The following is a 19,600-nucleotide window of genomic DNA, read 5'->3' as shown; positions in this document are numbered from 1 at the left end:
GTAATGGTTAGGCTTTCAGGCTATGGGGTACAAAAACAGGGCCTAAATTCATTTCTCAAGAGTTATGCAAATACGGCATGCTTTGTGTACACAAGAAAAGAGTTCTAGCTCATTGATTCAAGATTATGCATATTCCAAGCAAATGACCAAATGAAAGATAATGAGATCAAAACAACGACTTATATGACAATGATAGAATCAGAGTGGCGCGCAACACTCAAGAATTGAAGAACAGGGCTCAAAAGCTCACTTAGGTCATGCAAGTCTACTCTATTATGCATATAATCATTAGTAATGCTAATCACAACCTAAATTCATATCAACAAGGCCAAATGACATAGAATTGCAAGATATGTTATGGAACACTATTAGAATGAAAAGAACACCAAATATACACACAATACTAAAACATGCTCATAACAATCATGCACACTCAAATCAATTAGTTGGGGACTCAAAACGACCTGAAACAACCAAAACGACTCAAAAACTTTTTGTTTTTAAAACGATGTCGCACACTTCAAAAGAATCACATCCATCACTAAGGTGAATGAGATCTAACGAAAACGTGCATTTTGATGTGGGTTTTGACACCCTAAGTTTAAAAACACAAGAAAAAGTTTTTTCCTAACCTAAAAACACCTAAAAACACTAAAAACGAATTTTTTTTTTTTTTTTTTTTTTTTTTTTTTTTTTTTTTTCTAAAAACGCTCAAAAACACTTAAAACACCCTAAACACTTGTTCTAACCTAAAAACACTAACAGATGACAATTGCCCTTCCCCCCACACTTAAATGATACATTGCCCTCAATGTATATGAAATAAATGTAAGAATGATCAAATTAAGCGAAACGGGAAATAGCAAACATCCAAAACCAAATAAACACACCAAAATGAAAAATTGTCTTATGAAGCGAAATAAAGAAACTGTTTACTTGCGTACGCAAGCGTGGACACTCCAAGGGTAGGCGCGGCCTCCTTGGTCCTCAACAACTTCTCCTCCATTATTCGAAACAAAAACTTGGGTTGCCTCCCAATAAGCGCTTGTTTTTCTGTCTTCAGCCTGACATTGCCATCTCCTTCACTTGCGTCCTTCCCTCTTCCTCTTGCCATTGCTACTCTCGGCATTCCCTAGGATCGAACTGAGGAAGCTCTCCATCTCGGACTTCTCCTCTCCATAAAAAGTGACCTCCTCGTTTTCTGGCATCTCGGAAGTGAGCACATACAACTCTCGCTTGGCGTAGTGCCGAATTGTCATGGCGCTCTCCAATGCTTTGTACTCCATGTTAGAGGTGCACAAAAATGGTCTCCCAAGAATAATAGAGACATCGCCCGGAATTGTCGGCACATCTAGCACTATGAAATCAGATGGGATTAGTAATTTACGACATTTAACCAAAACATCCACAAGCATACCACAAGCTTCTTGGGCTGAAGAGTTAGCGAAGCGAATGTTCACATCAGCTGGTTGCAAATCAGCCTCTTTGAATCCAAGCCTCTCGAACACAACCAGCGGCATGACATTGATAGCTGCACCACTGTCAATTAAGGCATTGGTGATCTTATGCTCCCCTATGCTGCATGATATGACCAACGAGCCCGGATCCTTCTTCTTGCTTGGAAAAGATGCAAAGAGATAACCACGAATCTCCCTAGGAACATTGTGACTATGCCCTTGCTTCTCAACCTTCTTCTCAATAGATTTCAACTCCCTCATGGTTGCTGGAAATTTGGTGATGTCGATGTCCGGAATGAGGGGAATCACACGTGTATCCTTATGCTCTTCAGTCATTTCTGGATCCTCCTCTTCCTCACTATCACTGATCTCAATTACTTCCTTCACCACCTTAGTTTTGACCATTCTAACTCTTTTTCTTGGAGTAGTCCTCAAAATAGCATTTACATGCTCCTCATTCTTCGGGTTGACGATGGGCTGACTTGGCAACTTCCCCTTCTCTCTCTGACCCAAAGTAGTGGCAATCTGACCCATTTGACTCTCCAAGTGTGCAATAGCCTTCGAATTGGCTTGCATCTGCTGCTCGGTACGGTTCATGAAGGCATTGGTGCTCTGGGCAAGGGAAGTGGTGCTTTGAGCAATCTGAGCAATCTTGTCCTCCAAACTAGACCTCTCGGCATTAGGGTGCACATACGGCTTGTTGGTGCTCCCACTAGCTTGCTGTCCATTATTGTTGCTCCACCTGAAATTAGGGTTGTTCTTCCATCCAGGGTTATAAGTGTTAGAAAATGGGTCATACGGCACCCTAGGATAGCTCCCAACCTGGTTCACTTGTTCCACGTCACCCCCTTGTCCTTGCGCACTCATCATCTTCTCTTGAGCCAAAGATAACTTCTGCACCATAGTCTTGATTTCCATAATCTGTCCCTCCATGGTGTTCGGCACATCAGCTACCTCATACAACCCTCTCTTTGGTCCTCCTCTTGCACGATTGGAATCCCATTGTTGAGAACTCAAAGAAAGCGACTCAAACAATTCTGTAGCCTCATCCTCCGTTTTTGACATAAACGCACCACCACATGCCGAATCCACCTTGGCTTGGTCTCTCTCCAATAATCCCTGATAAAAACAGCAAATCACATACCAAGGAGATAAGTTATGGTGTGGGCAGCTAGTAAGTAACTCATTGAATCTGTCCCAAGTCTCATGGAATGGTTCGTCCGCCTTTTGCACAAATCCAAGGATCTCCTTCCGAATCGAATTAGTCTTGGAAATGGAATAGAACTTGTTCAAAAACTTGCTCGAAAGATCATCCCATGTCGAAATGGAACCACTGGGCAGCGAATACAACCACCTCTTTGCCTTGTCCTTAAGCGCAAAAGGGAACATCCTCAAACGGTACTGATCAGCATTCAGGCCCCTCAATTGTGCGGCTTCACAAACCCCGGAAAACTCCTTCAAGAAATGGATCGGATCCTCCCCATTCAGCCCATGGTAGCTCGGCAACAAGTGAATCTGACCACTCTTGATTTCGAAATCAGTGGCTATGGTGGCATACCGAATGCACGATGGTTGAGTGGGCAGCGAAGGTGCTGAAAAATGGCTCAGGGGCTGCGGCACTATCTCATTTGCTTCAGCCATGTCGACACTCTCAGTCTCTTCACTACTCGAATCTGATGCACTAGGTTGCGGGCTGACTTGTGATGCACTCAAAGCTTCGTCCTTGAGCCTCTCCAACCTAGCAACAAGTTCAGGGTTCATAAAACACACCTAATCAAGAGAAAACACACAATCAGTAGAAAGAATGCATATAAAGGCATGGCATTTATTAAAAACTAAAAATTAACAAAAACTGAAATCTAGCTAATATAACCTAATTCTAATGACTAATTACACCAATTCATTGATATTAGACACCATTCCCCGGCAACGGCGCCAAAAACTTGTTGAATGTGTTTTCTTAGAATAAAATAAACAATTACTTCATTCTAAGTTTACTCGCAAGTGCACGAATCGCATCAGTAGCAAAGCGTACAAGCACGAGGTCGATCCCACAGGGAATGGTTAATATACAATAAATCAATGCAATTAATCACTAGAATAACTAAATGGGGGGTTTTGAAAGGATGGAACACACGCACACATCACCACACACACACACACTTTATTCTATCTTGCAATGTTAATTTTCAGTTTCAAATCAGATAAGCATGCAATAACCATCCAAGGCTAATGACAGTTAATTTGAACACAACATATTAAAGTTTGACAGCTAAAAAGGTTTGGCTAGTTACTTTCTCGCCATTGTTCTCCTAATGCATAAACTAAGAGCTTCTTGGGCCTTCCTTAGCTAGTTAACCTACATGTTCCCTAGTTCAAGCTAGGGCAGCTGTTACCCATGCAGGAGTCATTAAGTTTTATGAGAACGTCAAACATGCACAACATATAAGCTTTGACTATTTCCTTATAGAGGTCGCCCAACCCCACTACCAAGAATAATCCCTTATTCCCTTGTTACTTGTGGTTTAGTGTCTTTGACTATTTCACAGCTAAACCTAACGGATAAACTAGATGCAATTACCCTAAGGTGGCCAGTCAAAGGATGCAAACAACTAGTGACGGGGGTTTTAATAGATAGTGGAAATTTAATATGTGCAAACATCAAACTAACAGACCAAGAGACGGATAAACGATTTGTTAGAACATGCAAATCCATTAATCGACCTACAACTAACATGCAAGATAGAATAACTAACCTACATAATTAAATAAAACAAATAAAAGAAACAAAACAGCAGCAAATAAATGAAATCCCAATTCATGATTGTTAACGGAAATCAGAAACGCAAGTTAAATAAACTTAGAAGCATAAACTAAACAACTAATTTAAAGTGCATAAACTAAATGAAATCAGAAACGCGAAATTAAAGAAACTAAAAGCGTAAACAAATGGAAATCAGCAACATGAATTAAAAGCAATAAAGAGATAACTAAATAAAATCAGATTGCAAAGATTAAATAACAACTAACTAAAATCAGAACCAAAGCTATAAAATAAATAAAAAGACAACTGAATTAAACCAGCAAATTAATTTAATAAAATCAGTAACATGATCCAACAATAACAATAGAAACTAAAAGGAAAAGGAAAACAAAAATCAGAGGTGCAACAAATGGGGGCTGCGGCAAGGAGGGAGGAAGGAGGAGGCACCTAGCACAAGCAATTGGCTCACGGCAAGGTGAGCTTGGGCTTGTGGCTGCGGGTGATCCTTCCCTCTCAATGTCACGCCACCCTCTTCCTAAACCTCTCTCTGAATTCGGCTCACCTTACAAGAATGAAAGTCTGAAACTAAAAACCTAAATCAGCAAAATAAAACTAAGAGAGAGAAGAGAGAATTCGGCTGAACCTAGGAGGAATAAAAAGTGATGCCTAAAGTCTGAATGGAAGGGGTTTAAATAGGAGAACATTCCTTGAGAGGCAAGGAAGAGACTTGCGGCTGCATAGGGTTTTCCTTCTCCTAGTGCCTTGCGGCTTCAGCTAGGGTTAGCTGACTAGGGCCTTGCGGCATGGGCTTCCCCCTTTGGGCTTAAGTTGCTCACGCCTAGCCTAGCTAGGGTCCCTCCTTGGCGCATGGGCTGGTAGCCTTGGGCTTTGGGCTTGCATGTTGGGCTTCCATGTTGGGCTTCAGTAGCTTGCACAAGATGGGCTAGGGTTTCACTCCATGGGCTTCCACCTTGGGCTTGTCACCTTGGGCTTGCGCATGGCCCCTTATCTTGCTAGGGTTTGCATGGCATGCATGCGCATGCATGGCTGCCATCTACCTCCTTGCGTGTGGCTTTTGGGCTGCTAGGGTTTGGGCCCATGCATGTGCATGCATGGCCCACTTGGTTCGGCATCCCTAGGGCCCATGGGCCCTCCACTTTTGACTTCCCATTTTGCCCCTCATTTCCATTTGAATTTAAATTCATTTCTTCCCTCCATTCATTTCCATGGATTTCCACCACCTTCTGGAAGCTTTTGGAACCTTGAAAAACATTTCCTGGTGCAACTAGGATTTCTTGAAAATGAGAGATTCCTTATCCATTTCGACTTCTCGTAATGACCATATTGCCCCTGGGGTCTCCTAGTGTCACTAGGACTCCTTTCCCTAGTTGGGTTAGGTTTCCTAGTTCAACCAGGATTTCCTGTTCGAATCAGGATTTCACATTTCTGGCTCCGCAATGATGGTTCTGGACTTGATGTTTCCTAGTGTGACTAGGAATCCTCATTTGACTAGGATTTCTGCACTTTTCCTGGTTTGACCAGTATTTCACTCGTTTTCCTGGTTTGGCCAGGAAATGTCCCAAAATGGCTCCATTTGCTTCTTTTTCTCATTTCTGCTTCATTTGACCTGAAAACACAAAAACAAGACAAGAAACACAAAATAGCGAGTTCTAACACTCTAGGTTAAGGAATTAGTATCATAAAGTGATGCAAAATGCACACTCATCACCCCGTCACTAGTTGTTTGCATCCTTTGACTGGCCACCTTAGTGTTGATGTGTTTTCTTAGAATAAAATAAACAAATACCTCATTCTAAGTTTACTCGCAAGTGCACGAATCGCATCAGTAGCAAAGCGTACAAGCACGAGGTCGATCCCACAGGGAATGGTTAATATACAATAAATCAATGCAATTAATCACTAGAATAACTAAATGGGGGGTTTTGAAAGGATGGAACACACGCACACATCACCACACACACACACACACTTTATTCTATCTTGCAATGTTAATTTTCAGTTTCAAATCAGATAAGCATGCAATAACCATCCAAGGCTAATGACAGTTAATTTGAACACAACATATTAAAGTTTGACAGCTAAAAAGGTTTGGCTAGTTACTTTCTCGCCATTGTTCTCCTAATGCATAAACTAAGAGCTTCTTGGGCCTTCCTTAGCTAGTTAACCTACATGTTCCCTAGTTCAAGCTAGGGCAGCTGTTACCCATGCAGGAGTCATTAAGTTTTATGAGAACGTCAAACATGCACAACATATAAGCTTTGACTATTTCCTTATAGAGGTCGCCCAACCCCACTACCAAGAATAATCCCTTATTCCCTTGTTACTTGTGGTTTAGTGTCTTTGACTATTTCACAGCTAAACCTAACGGATAAACTAGATGCAATTACCCTAAGGTGGCCAGTCAAAGGATGCAAACAACTAGTGACGGGGGTTTTAATAGATAGTGGAAATTTAATATGCGCAAACATCAAACTAACAGACCAAGAGACGGATAAACGATTTGTTAGAACATACGAATCCATTAATCGACCTACAATTAACATGCAAGATAGAATAACTAACCTACATAATTAAATAAAACAAATAAAAGAAAACAGAAACTAACAAATAAATAAAATCCCAATTCATGATTGTTAACGGAAATCAGAAACGCAAACTGAACAAACTTAGAAACATAAACTAAACAATTAATTTAAAGTGCATAAACTAAATGGAATCAGGAACGCGAAATTAAAGAAACTAAAAGCGTAAACAAAAGGAAATCAGCAACATGAATTAAAAGCAATAAAGAGATAACTAAATAAAATCAGATTGCAAAGATTAAATAACAACTAACTAAAATCAGAACCAAAGCTATAAAATAAATAAAAAGACAACTGAATTAAACCAGCAAATTAATTTAATAAAATCAGTAACATGATCCAACAATAAAAGAAGAAACTAAAAGGAAAAGGAAAACAAAAATCAGAGGTGCAACAAATGGGGGCTGCGGCAAGGAGGGAGGAAGGAGGAGGCACCTAGCACAAGCAATTGGCTCACGGCAAGGTGAGCTTGGGCTTGTGGCTGCGGGTGATCCTTCCCTCTCAATGTCACGGCACCCTCTTCCTAAACCTCTCTCTGAATTCGGCTCACCTTACAAGAATGAAAGTCTGAAACTAAAAACCTAAATCAGCAAAATAAAACTAAGAGAGAGAAGAGAGAATTCGGCTGAACCTAGGAGGAATAAAAAGTGTTCTCTAAAAGTCTGAATGAGGAGGTTTAAATAGGAGAAGACTTCCTTGAGAGGCAAGGAAGAGACTTGCGGCTGCATAGGGTTTTCCTTCTCCTAGTGCCTTGCGGCTTCAGCTAGGGTTAGCTGACTAGGGCCTTGCGGCATGGGCTTCCCCCTTTGGGCTTAAGTGGCTCACGCCTAGCCTAGCTAGGGTCCCTCCTTGGCGCATGGGCTGGTAGCCTTGGGCTTTGGGCTTGCATGTTGGGCTTGCATGTTGGGCTTCAGTAGCTTGCACAAGATGGGCTAGGGTTTCACTCCATGGGCTTCCACCTTGGGCTTGTCACCTTGGGCTTGCGCATGGCCCCTTATCTTGCTAGGGTTTGCATGGCATGCATGCGCATGCATGGCTGCCATCTACCTCCTTGCGTGTGGCTTTTGGGCTGCTAGGGTTTGGGCCCATGCATGTGCATGCATGGCCCTCTTGGTTCGGCATCCCTAGGGCCCATGGGCCCTCCACTTTTGACTTCCCATTTTGCCCCTCATTTCCATTTGAATTTAAATTCATTTCTTCCCTCCATTCATTTCCATGGATTTCCACCACCTTCTGGAAGCTTTTGGAACCTTGAAAAACATTTCGTGGTGCAACTAGGATTTCTTGAAAATGAGAGATTCCTTATCCATTTCGACTTCTCGTAATGACCATATTGCCCCTGGGGTCTCCTAGTGTCACTAGGACTCCTTTCCCTAGTTGGGTTAGGTTTCCTAGTTCGACCAGGAATTCCTGTTTGAATCAGGATTTCACATTTCTGGCTCCGCAATGATAGTTCTGGACTTGATGTTTCCTAGTGTGACTAGGAATCCTCATTTGACTAGGATTTCTGCACTTTTCCTGATTTGACCAGGATTTCACTCGTTTTCCTGGTTTGACCAGGAATTGTCCCAAAATGGCTCCATTTGCTTCTTTTTCTCATTTCTGCTTCATTTGACCTGAAAACACAAAAACAAGACAAGAAACACAAAATAGCGAGTTCTAACACTCTAGGTTAAGGAATTAGTATCATAAAGTGATGCAAAATGCACACTCATCACACCCCCAAACTTAGATTTTGCTAGTCCTCGAGCAAATAAAGGGAAGAAAAGACTCAAAACTGACTCCAACATCCCAACAACTGAATTCATGCGCACAACCATTAATCACATAAGAAAGCAAGGCGTATAAATTGTATTCTTCAAATTCTAATAACATTTCAAATAACACACCTCGCTCCTCTATTGTCATATAGGCCATCCTTGACACAAATCCAAGTATTTAGACAAACAAGACTAAAACAGTACATACATAATAGATTCAACTCCAATCCTCACTATGGCATACTCTCAATGATAAACACTCAAGAATTGGGTTGATATGTGCACTCAAAAGTATATGTGAGAGGAAATATGTAACAAAAGCAATTAGCTCACATATGTACATGAAATAAAGGCACATTAGAAAGAAATACTGATCTCATGAAAGGAATACAAATGCTTGAAATAGAATCAATAGCCATAGGCTCCCTTCTTAAATAGACTCCACATAAGTATAATACACACCCTTGAGATCAGCTAGGGCTTTAATAGGGTTATAATGAAGGCTTAGGCTAGGATAGGGTATTGAAATGAAAAGGAAACACAAAGGGCTAAATTCATGGAATTGCAAGCATCACTAGAACATTCTGAGGTACATTTTGCTTCTTTGCACTTCATAGCTCAACTTGAACTCTTTTTGCTCTTTTTTTTTTTTTTTTTTTTTTTTTTTTTTTTTTTTTTTTTTTTGAAACCGTCCCATTTCTTTTCTTTGATTTCTTTTCTTTTTCTTTTCTTTGGGTACGGCATACATACTTTTCTAACACATTTTTGTACAAGCTATGCATTTTCACTTCTTTTTCACCTCAATCAACATATAGACAACTTGCAACACCATAAAAAGGGTAAAACGAATGAAAGGGGTGGTACACCCCCAAACTTAGGGTTTGGTATGGGGTAACAAAGAAAACGGCTTAAAAGGCTCAAAATGGGTAACTAAGGATAAAACATGTAATGGTTAGGCTTTCAGGCTATGGGGTACACAAACAGGGCCTAAATTCATTTCTCAAGAGTTATGCAAATACGACATGCTTTGTGTACACAAGAAAAGAGTTCTAGCTCATTGATTCAAGATTATGCATATTCCAAGCAAATGACCAAATGAAAGACAATGAGATCAAAACAACGACTTATATGACAATGATAGAATCAGAGTGGCGCGCAACACTCAAGAATTGAAGAACAGGGCTCAAAAGCTCACTTAGGTCATGCAAGTCTACTCTATTATGCATATAATCATTAGTAATGCTAATCACAACCTAAATTCATATCAACAAGGCCAAATGACATAGAATTGCAAGATATGTTATGGAACACTATTAGAATGAAAAGAACACCAAATATACACACAATACTAAAACATGCTCATAACAACCATGCACACTCAAATCAATTAGTTGGGGACTCAAAACGACCTGAAACAACCAAAATGACTCAAAAACTTTTTGTTTTTAAAACGATGTCGCACACTTCAAAAGAATCACATCCATCACTAAGGTGAATGAGATCTAACGAAAACGTGCATTTTGATGTGGGTTTTGACACCCTAAGTTTAAAAACAAAAGAAAAAGTTTTTTCCTAACCTAAAAACACTAAAAACGAAATTTTTTCTTTTTTTTCTAAAAACGCTCAAAAACACTTAAAACACTCTAAACATTTGTTCTAACCTAAAAACACTAACAAATGACAATTGCCCTTCCCCCCCACACTTAAATGATACATTGCCCTCAATGTATGTGAAATAAATGCAAGAATGATCAAATTAAGCGAAACGGGAAATTGCAAACATCCAAAATCACAAAAACACACCAAAATGAAACAATTGTCTTATGAAGCGAAATAAAGAAACTGTTTACTTGCATACGCAAGCGTGGACACTCCAAGGGTAGGCGCGGCCTCCTTGGTCCTCAATGACTTCTCCTCCATTATTCGAAACAAAAACTTGGGTTGCCTCCCAATAAGCGCTTGTTTTTCTGTCTTCAGCCTGACATTGCCATCTCCTTTACTTACGTCCTTTCCTCTTCCTCTTGCCATTGCTACTCTCGGCATTCCCTAGGATCGAACTGAGGAAGCTCTCCATCTCGGACTTCTCCTCTCCATAAAAAGTGACCTCCTCGTTTTCTGGCATCTCGGAAGTGAGCACATACAACTCTCGCTTGGCGTAGTGCCGAATTGTCATGGCGCTCTCCAATGCTTTGTACTCCATGTTAGAGGTGCACAAAAATGGTCTCCCAAGAATAATAGAGACGTCGCCCGGAATTCTCGGCACATCTAGCACTATGAAATCAGAGGGGATTAGTAATTTACGACATTTAACCAAAACATCCACAAGCATACCACAAGCTTTTTGGGCTGAAGAGTTGGCGAAGCGAATGTCCACATCAAATGGTTGCAAATCAGCCTCCTTAAATCCAAGCCTCTCGAACACAACCAGCGGCATAACATTGATAGCTGAGCCATTGTCAACTAAGGCATTGGCGATCTTATGCTCCCCTATGCTGCATGGTATGACCAACGAGCCTGGATCCTTCTTCTTGCTTGGAAAAGATGCAAAGGGATAACCACAAATCTCCCTAGGAACGTTGTGACTATGCCCCTGCTCCTCAACCTTCTTCTCAATAGACTTCAACTCCCTCATGGTTGCTGGAAACTTAGTAATGTCAATGTCCGGAATGAGGGGAATCACACGTGTATCAGCTTTCTCCTCTATCATTTCTGGATCCTCCTCTTCCTCACTATCCATGATCTCAATCACCTCCTTAGTCTTGACCACTCTAACTCTTTTTCTTGGAGTAGTCCTCAAAATAGCATTCACATGCTCCTCATTCTTCGGGTTGACGATGGGCTGACTTGGCAATTTCCCCTTTTGTTGAGTGGACAGCGAGGGTGCTGAAAAGTGACTCAAGGGCTGCGGCACATTCTCATTTGCTTCAGCCATTTCGACGCTTCCAATATCCTCACTACTCGAATCTGATGCGCTAGGTAGAGGGCTGCCTTGAGATGTACCTAAAGCTTCGTCCTTAAGCCTCTCCAACCTTGCAACAAGTTCAGGGTTCATAAAACACACCCAATCAAGAGAAAACACATAATCAGTAGAAAGAATGCATATAAAGGCATGGCATTTATTAAAAACTAAAAATTAACAAAAACTGAAATCTAGCTAATATAACCTAATTCTAATGACTAATTACACCAATTCATTGATATTAGACACCATTCCCCGGCAACGGCGCCAAAAACTTGTTGATGTGTTTTCTTAGAATAAAATAAACAAATACCTCATTCTAAGTTTACTCGCAAGTGCACGAATCGCATCAGTAGCAAAGCGTACAAGCACGAGGTCGATCCCACAGGGAATGGTTAATATACAATAAATCAATGCAATTAATCACTAGAATAACTAAATGGGGGGTTTTGAAAGGATGGAACACACGCACACATCACCACACACACACACACACTTTATTCTATCTTGCAATGTTAATTTTCAGTTTCAAATCAGATAAGCATGCAATAACCATCCAAGGCTAATGACAGTTAATTTGAACACAACATATTAAAGTTTGACAGCTAAAAAGGTTTGGCTAGTTACTTTCTCGCCATTGTTCTCCTAATGCATAAACTAAGAGCTTCTTGGGCCTTCCTTAGCTAGTTAACCTACATGTTCCCTAGTTCAAGCTAGGGCAGCTGTTACCCATGCAGGAGTCATTAAGTTTTATGAGAACGTCAAACATGCACAACATATAAGCTTTGACTATTTCCTTATAGAGGTCGCCCAACCCCACTACCAAGAATAATCCCTTATTCCCTTGTTACTTGTGGTTTAGTGTCTTTGACTATTTCACAGCTAAACCTAACGGATAAACTAGATGCAATTACCCTAAGGTGGCCAGTCAAAGGATGCAAACAACTAGTGACGGGGGTTTTAATAGATAGTGGAAATTTAATATGCGCAAACATCAAACTAACAGACCAAGAGACGGATAAACGATTTGTTAGAACATACGAATCCATTAATCGACCTACAATTAACATGCAAGATAGAATAACTAACCTACATAATTAAATAAAACAAATAAAAGAAAACAGAAACTAACAAATAAATAAAATCCCAATTCATGATTGTTAACGGAAATCAGAAACGCAAACTGAACAAACTTAGAAACATAAACTAAACAATTAATTTAAAGTGCATAAACTAAATGGAATCAGGAACGCGAAATTAAAGAAACTAAAAGCGTAAACAAAAGGAAATCAGCAACATGAATTAAAAGCAATAAAGAGATAACTAAATAAAATCAGATTGCAAAGATTAAATAACAACTAACTAAAATCAGAACCAAAGCTATAAAATAAATAAAAAGACAACTGAATTAAACCAGCAAATTAATTTAATAAAATCAGTAACATGATCCAACAATAAAAGAAGAAACTAAAAGGAAAAGGAAAACAAAAATCAGAGGTGCAACAAATGGGGGCTGCGGCAAGGAGGGAGGAAGGAGGAGGCACCTAGCACAAGCAATTGGCTCACGGCAAGGTGAGCTTGGGCTTGTGGCTGCGGGTGATCCTTCCCTCTCAATGTCACGCCACCCTCTTCCTAAACCTCTCTCTGAATTCGGCTCACCTTACAAGAATGAAAGTCTGAAACTAAAAACCTAAATCAGCAAAATAAAACTAAGAGAGAGAAGAGAGAATTCGGCTGAACCTAGGAGGAATAAAAAGTGTTCTCTAAAAGTCTGAATGAGGAGGTTTAAATAGGAGAAGACTTCCTTGAGAGGCAAGGAAGAGACTTGCGGCTGCATAGGGTTTTCCTTCTCCTAGTGCCTTGCGGCTTCAGCTAGGGTTAGCTGACTAGGGCCTTGCGGCATGGGCTTCCCCCTTTGGGCTTAAGTGGCTCACGCCTAGCCTAGCTAGGGTCCCTCATTGGCGCATGGGCTGGTAGCCTTGGGCTTTGGGCTTGCATGTTGGGCTTCCATGTTGGGCTTCAGTAGCTTGCACAAGATGGGCTAGGGTTTCACTCCATGGGCTTCCACCTTGGGCTTGTCACCTTGGGCTTGCGCATGGCCCCTTATCTTGCTAGGGTTTGCATGGCATGCATGCGCATGCATGGCTGCCATCTACCTCCTTGCGTGTGGCTTTTGGGCTGCTAGGGTTTGGGCCCATGCATGTGCATGCATGGCCCTCTTGGTTCGGCATCCCTAGGGCCCATGGGCCCTCCACTTTTGACTTCCCATTTTGCCCCTCATTTCCATTTGAATTTAAATTCATTTCTTCCCTCCATTCATTTCCATGGATTTCCACCACCTTCTGGAAGCTTTTGGAACCTTGAAAAACATTTCCTGGTGCAACTAGGATTTCTTGAAAATGAGAGATTCCTTATCCATTTCGACTTCTCGTAATGACCATATTGCCCCTGGGGTCTCCTAGTGTCACTAGGACTCCTTTCCATAGTTGGGTTAGGTTTCCTAGTTCGACCAGGAATTCCTGTTTGAATCAGGATTTCACATTTCTGGCTCCGCAATGAAAGTTCTGGACTTGATGTTTCCTAGTGTGACTAGGAATCCTCATTTGACTAGGATTTCTGCACTTTTCCTGATTTGACCAGGATTTCACTGGTTTTCCTGGTTTGACCAGGAATTGTCCCAAAATGGCTCCATTTGCTTCTTTTTCTCATTTCTGCTTCATTTGACCTGAAAACACAAAAACAAGACAAGAAACACAAAATAGCGAGTTCTAACACTCTAGGTTAAGGAATTAGTATCATAAAGTGATGCAAAATGCACACTCATCACTTAGGGTAATTGCATCTAGTTTATCTGTTAGGTTTAGCTGTGAAATAGTCAAAGACACTAAACCACAAGTAACAAGGGAATAAGGGATTATTCTTGGTAGTGGGGTTGGGCGACCTCTATAAGGAAATAGTCAAAGCTTATATGTTGTGCATGTTTGACGTTCTCATAAAACTTAATGACTCCTACATGGGTAACAGCTGCCCTAGCTTGAACTAGGGAACATGTAGGTTAACTAGCTAAGGAAGGCCCAAGAAGCTCTTAGTTTATGCATTAGGAGAACAATGGCGAGAAAGTAACTAGCCAAACCTTTTTAGCTGTCAAACTTTAATATGTTGTGTTCAAATTAACTGTCATTAGCCTTGGATGGTTATTGCATGCTTATCTGATTTGAGACTGAAAATCAACATTGCAAGATAGAATAAAGTGTGTGTGCGTGTGGTGATGTGTTTGTGTGTTTCCATCTTCCAAAACCCCCCATTTAGTTATTCTAGTGATTATTTGCACTGATTTGTTGTATATTAACCATTCCCTGTGGGATCGACCTCGTGCTTGTACGCTTTGCTACTGATGCGATTCGTGCACTTGCGAGTAAACTTAGGATGAGATAATTGTTTATTTTATACTAAGAAAACAATCAACAAGTTTTTGGCGCCGTTGCCGGGGAATGGTGTCTAATATCAATGAATTGGTGTAATTAGTCATTAGAATTAGGTTATATTAGTTAGATTTCAGTTTTTGCTAATTTTTAGTTTTTTAATAAATGCCATGCCTTTATTTGCATTCTTTCTACTGATTGTGTGTTATCTCTTGATTAGGTGTGTTTTATGAACCCTGAGCTTGTTGCTAGGTTGGAGAGGCTCAAGAACGAAGCTTTAGGTGCATCACAAGTCAGCCCGCAACCTAGTGCATCAGATTCGAGTAGTGAAGAGACTGAGAGTGTCGACATGGCTGAAGCAAATGAGATGGTGCCGCAGCCCCTGAGCCATTTTTCAGCACCTTCGCTGCCCACTCAACCATCGTGCATTCGGTATGCCACCATAGCCACTGATTTCGAAATCAAGAGTGGTCAGATTCATTTGTTGCCGAGCTACCATGGGCTGAATGGGGAGGATCCGATCCATTTCTTGAAGGAGTTTTCCGGGGTTTGTGAAGCCGCACAATTGAGGGGCCTGAACGCTGATCAGTACCGTTTGAGGATGTTCCCTTTTGCGCTTAAGGACAAGGCAAAGAGGTGGTTGTATTCGCTGCCCAGTGGTTCCATTTCGACATGGGATGATCTTTCGAGCAAGTTTTTAAACAAGTTCTATTCTATTTCCAAGACTAATTCGATTCGGAAGGAGATCCTTGGATTTGTGCAGAAGGCGGACGAACCATTCCATGAGACTTGGGACAGATTCAATGAGTTACTTACTAGCTGCCCACACCATAACTTATCTCCTTGGTATGTGATTTGTTGTTTTTTATCAGGGATTGTTGGAGAGAGACCAAGCCAAGGTGGATTCGGCATGTGGTGGTGCGTTTATGTCTAAAACGGAGGATGAGGCTACAGAATTGTTTGAGTCGCTTTCTTTGAGTTCTCAACAATGGGATTCCAATCGTGCAAGAGGAGGACCAAAGAGAGGGTTGTATGAGGTAGCTGATGTGCCGAACACCATGGAGGGACAGATTATGGAAATCAAGACTATGGTGCAGAAGTTATCTTTGGCTCAAGAGAAGATGATGAGTGCGCAAGGACAAGGGGGTGACGTGGAACAAGTGAACCAGGTTGGGAGCTATCCTAGGGTGCCGTATGACCCATTTTCTAACACTTATAACCCTGGATGGAAGAACAACCCTAATTTCAGGTGGAGCAACAACAGTGGACAGCAAGCTAGTGGGAGCACCAACAAGCCGTATGTGCACCCTAATGCCGAGAGGTCTAGTTTGGAGGACAAGATTGCTCAGATTGCTCAAAGCACCACTTCCCTTGCCCAAAGCACCAATGCCTTCATGAACCGTACCGAGCAGCAGATGCAAGCCAATTCGAAGGCTATTGCACACTTGGAGAGTCAAATGGGTCAGATTGCCACTACTTTGGGTCAGAGAGAGAAGGGGAAGTTGCCAAGTCAGCCCATCGTCAACCCGAAGAATGAGGAGCATGTAAATGCTATTTTGAGGACTACTCCAAGAAAAAGAGTTAGAATGGTCAAAACTAAGGTGGTGAAGGAAGTAATTGAGATCAGTGATAGTGAGGAAGAGGAGGATCCAGACATGACTGAAGAGCATAAGGATACACGTGTGATTCTCCTCATTCCGGACATCGACATCACCAAATTTCCAGCAACCATGAGGGAGTTGAAATCTATTGAGAAGAAGGTTGAGAAGCAAGGGCATAGTCACAATGTTCCTAGGGAGATTCGTGGTTATCTCTTTGCATCTTTTCCAAGCAAGAAGAAGGATCCGGGCTCGTTGGTCATATCATGCAGCATAGGGGAGCATAAGATCACCAATGCCTTAATTGACAGTGGTGCAGCTATCAATGTCATGCCGCTGGTTGTGTTCGAGAGGCTTGGATTCAAAGAGGCTGATTTGCAACCAGCTGATGTGAACATTCGCTTCGCCAACTCTTCAGCCCAAGAAGCTTGTGGTATGCTTGTGGATGTTTTGGTTAAATGTCGTAAATTACTAATCCCCTCTGATTTCATAGTGCTAGATGTGCCGACAATTCCGGGCGATGTCTCTATTATTCTTGGGAGACCATTTTTGTGCACCTCTAACATGGAGTACAAAGCATTGGAGAGCGCCATGACAATTCGGCACTACGCCAAGCGAGAGTTGTATGTGCTCACTTCCGAGATGCCAGAAAATGAGGAGATCACTTTTTATGGAGAGGAGAAGTCAGAGATGGAGAGTTTCTTCAGTTCGTTCCTAGGGAATGCCGAGAGTAGCAATGGCAAGAGGAAGAGGAAAGGACGCAAGTGAAGGAGATGGCAATGTCAGGCTGAAGACAGAAAAACAAGCGCTTATTGGGAGGCAACCCAAGTTTTTGTTTCGAATAATGGAGGAGAAGTCATTGAGGACCAAGGAGGCCGCGCCTACCTTTGGAGTGTCCACGCTCGCGTACGCAAGTAAACAGTTTCTTTATTTCGCTTCATAAGACAATTGTTTCATTTTGGTGTGTTTTTGTGATTTTGGATGTTTGCAATTTCCCGTTTCGCTTAATTTGATCATTCTTGCATTTATTTCATATACATTGAGGGCAATGTATCATTTAAGTGTGGGGGGAAAGGCAATTGTCATTTGTTAGTGTTTTTGGGTTAAAACAAGTGTTTAAAGTGTTTTAAGTGTTTTTGAGTGTTTTTAGAAAAAAGAAAAAAAAAAAAAAAAATTTCGTTTTTAGTGTTTTTAGGCGTTTTTAGGTTAGGAAAAAACTTTTTCTTGTGTTTTTAAACTTAGGGTGTCAAAACCCACATCAAAATGCACGTTTTCGTTAGATCTCATTCACCTTAGTGATGGATGTGATTCTTTTGAAGTGTGCGACATCGTTTTAAAAACAAAAAGTTTTTGAGTCATTTTTGTTGTTTCAGGTCGTTTTGAGTCCCCAACTAATTGATTTGAGTGTGCATGATTGTTATGAGCATGTTTTAGTATTGTGTGTATATTTGGTGTTCTTTTCATTCTAATAGTGTTCCATAACATATCTTGCAATTCTATGTCATTTGGCCTTGTTGATATGAATTTAGGTTGTGATTAGCATTACTACTGATTATATGCATAATAGAGTAGACTTGCATGACCTAAGTGAGCTTTTGAGCCCTGTTCTTCAATTCTTGAGTGTTGCGCGCCACTCTGATTCTATCATTGTCATATAAGTCGTTGTTTTGATCTCATTGTCTTTCATTTGGTCATTTGCTTGGAATATGCATAATCTTGAATCAATGAGCTAGAACTCTTTTCTTGTGTACACAAAGCATGCCGTATTTGCATAACTCTTGAGAAATGAATTTAGGCCCTGTTTTGTGTACCCCATAGCCTGAAAGCCTACCCATTACATGTTTTATCCTTAGTTACCCATTTTGAGCCTTTTAAGCCGTTTTCTTTGTTACCCCATACCAAACCCTAAGTTTGGGGGTGTACCACCCCTTTCATCCGTTTTACCCCTTTTATGGTGTTGCAAGTTGTTTACATGTTGATTGAGGTGAAAAAGAAGTGGAAATGCATAGCTTGTACAAAAATGTGTTAGAAAAGTATGCATGCCGTGCCCAAAGAAAGGAAAAAGGAAAGAAATCAAAGAAAAGAGATGAGACGGTTTCAAAAGAAAAGAAAAAAAAAAAAAAAAAAAAAAAAAAAAAAAGGGTGAGCAAAAAGAGCTCAAGTTGAGCTATGCAGTGCAAAGAAGCAAAGTGTACCTCAGAGTGTTCTAGTGATGCTTGCAATTCCATAAAATTAGCCTTTGTGTTTCCGTTTCATTTCAATACCCTATCCTAGCCTAAGCCTTCATTCTAACCCTATTAAAGCCCTAGCTGATCTCAAGAGTGTGTATTATACTTATGTGGAGTCTATTCAAGAAAGGGAGCCTATGGCTATTGATTCTATTTCAAGCATTTGTATTCCTTTCATGAGATCAGTATTTCTTTCTAAATGTGCCTTTATTTCATGTACATATGTGAGCTAATTGCTTTTGTTATATATTTCCTCTCACATATACTTTTGAGTGCACATAACAACCCAATTCTTGAGTGTTTATCATTGAGAGTATGCCATAGTGAGGATTGGAGTTGAATCTATTATGTATGTACTGTTTTAGTCTTGTTTGTCTAAATACTTGGATTTGTGTCAAGGATGGCCTATATGACAAAAGAGGAGCGAGGTATGTTATTTGAAATGTTATTAGAATTTGAAGAATACCATTTATATGCCTTGCTTTCTTATGTGATTAATGGTTGTGCGCATGAATTCAGTTGTTGGGATGTTGGAGTCAGTTTTGAGTCTTTTCTTTCCTTTATTTGCTCGAGGACTAGCAAAATCTAAGTTTGGGGGTGTGATGAGTGTGCATTTTGCATCACTTTATGATACTAATTCCTTAACCTAGAGTGTTAGAACTCGCTATTTTGTGTTTCTTGTCTTGTTTTTGTGTTTTCAGGTCAAATGAAGCAGAAATGAGAAAAAGGAGCAAATGGAGCCATTTTGGGACATTTCCTGGTCAAACCAGGAAAACGAGTGAAATCCTGGTCAAACCAGGAAAAGTGCA

The 19,600-nt window shown here is 40.8% G+C and overlaps 2 non-coding genes across 2 annotated transcripts; one reads left to right on the top strand and one right to left on the bottom strand.

Moving 5' to 3' along the window:
- The first annotated feature begins 2,610 nt into the window (after positions 1-2,610).
- LOC147280152 (small nucleolar RNA R71) lies at positions 2,611-2,717 on the top strand. The gene has a single exon (XR_015123731.1). It is a non-coding gene; the product is annotated as a small nucleolar RNA R71 (small nucleolar RNA).
- Positions 2,718-15,695: 12,978 nt separating this feature from the next.
- On the bottom strand, positions 15,696-15,802 carry LOC147280151 (small nucleolar RNA R71). The gene has a single exon (XR_015123728.1). It is a non-coding gene; the product is annotated as a small nucleolar RNA R71 (small nucleolar RNA).
- Between the last annotated feature and the right edge of the window lie 3,798 nt (positions 15,803-19,600).

This window comes from Dryas octopetala, chromosome 7 (genome assembly GCF_963921425.1).
Source record: "Dryas octopetala chromosome 7, drDryOcto1.1, whole genome shotgun sequence".
NCBI classification, from domain to species: Eukaryota; Viridiplantae; Streptophyta; class Magnoliopsida; order Rosales; family Rosaceae; genus Dryas; species Dryas octopetala.
This window is presented reverse-complemented; position numbering and strand designations above follow the sequence as displayed.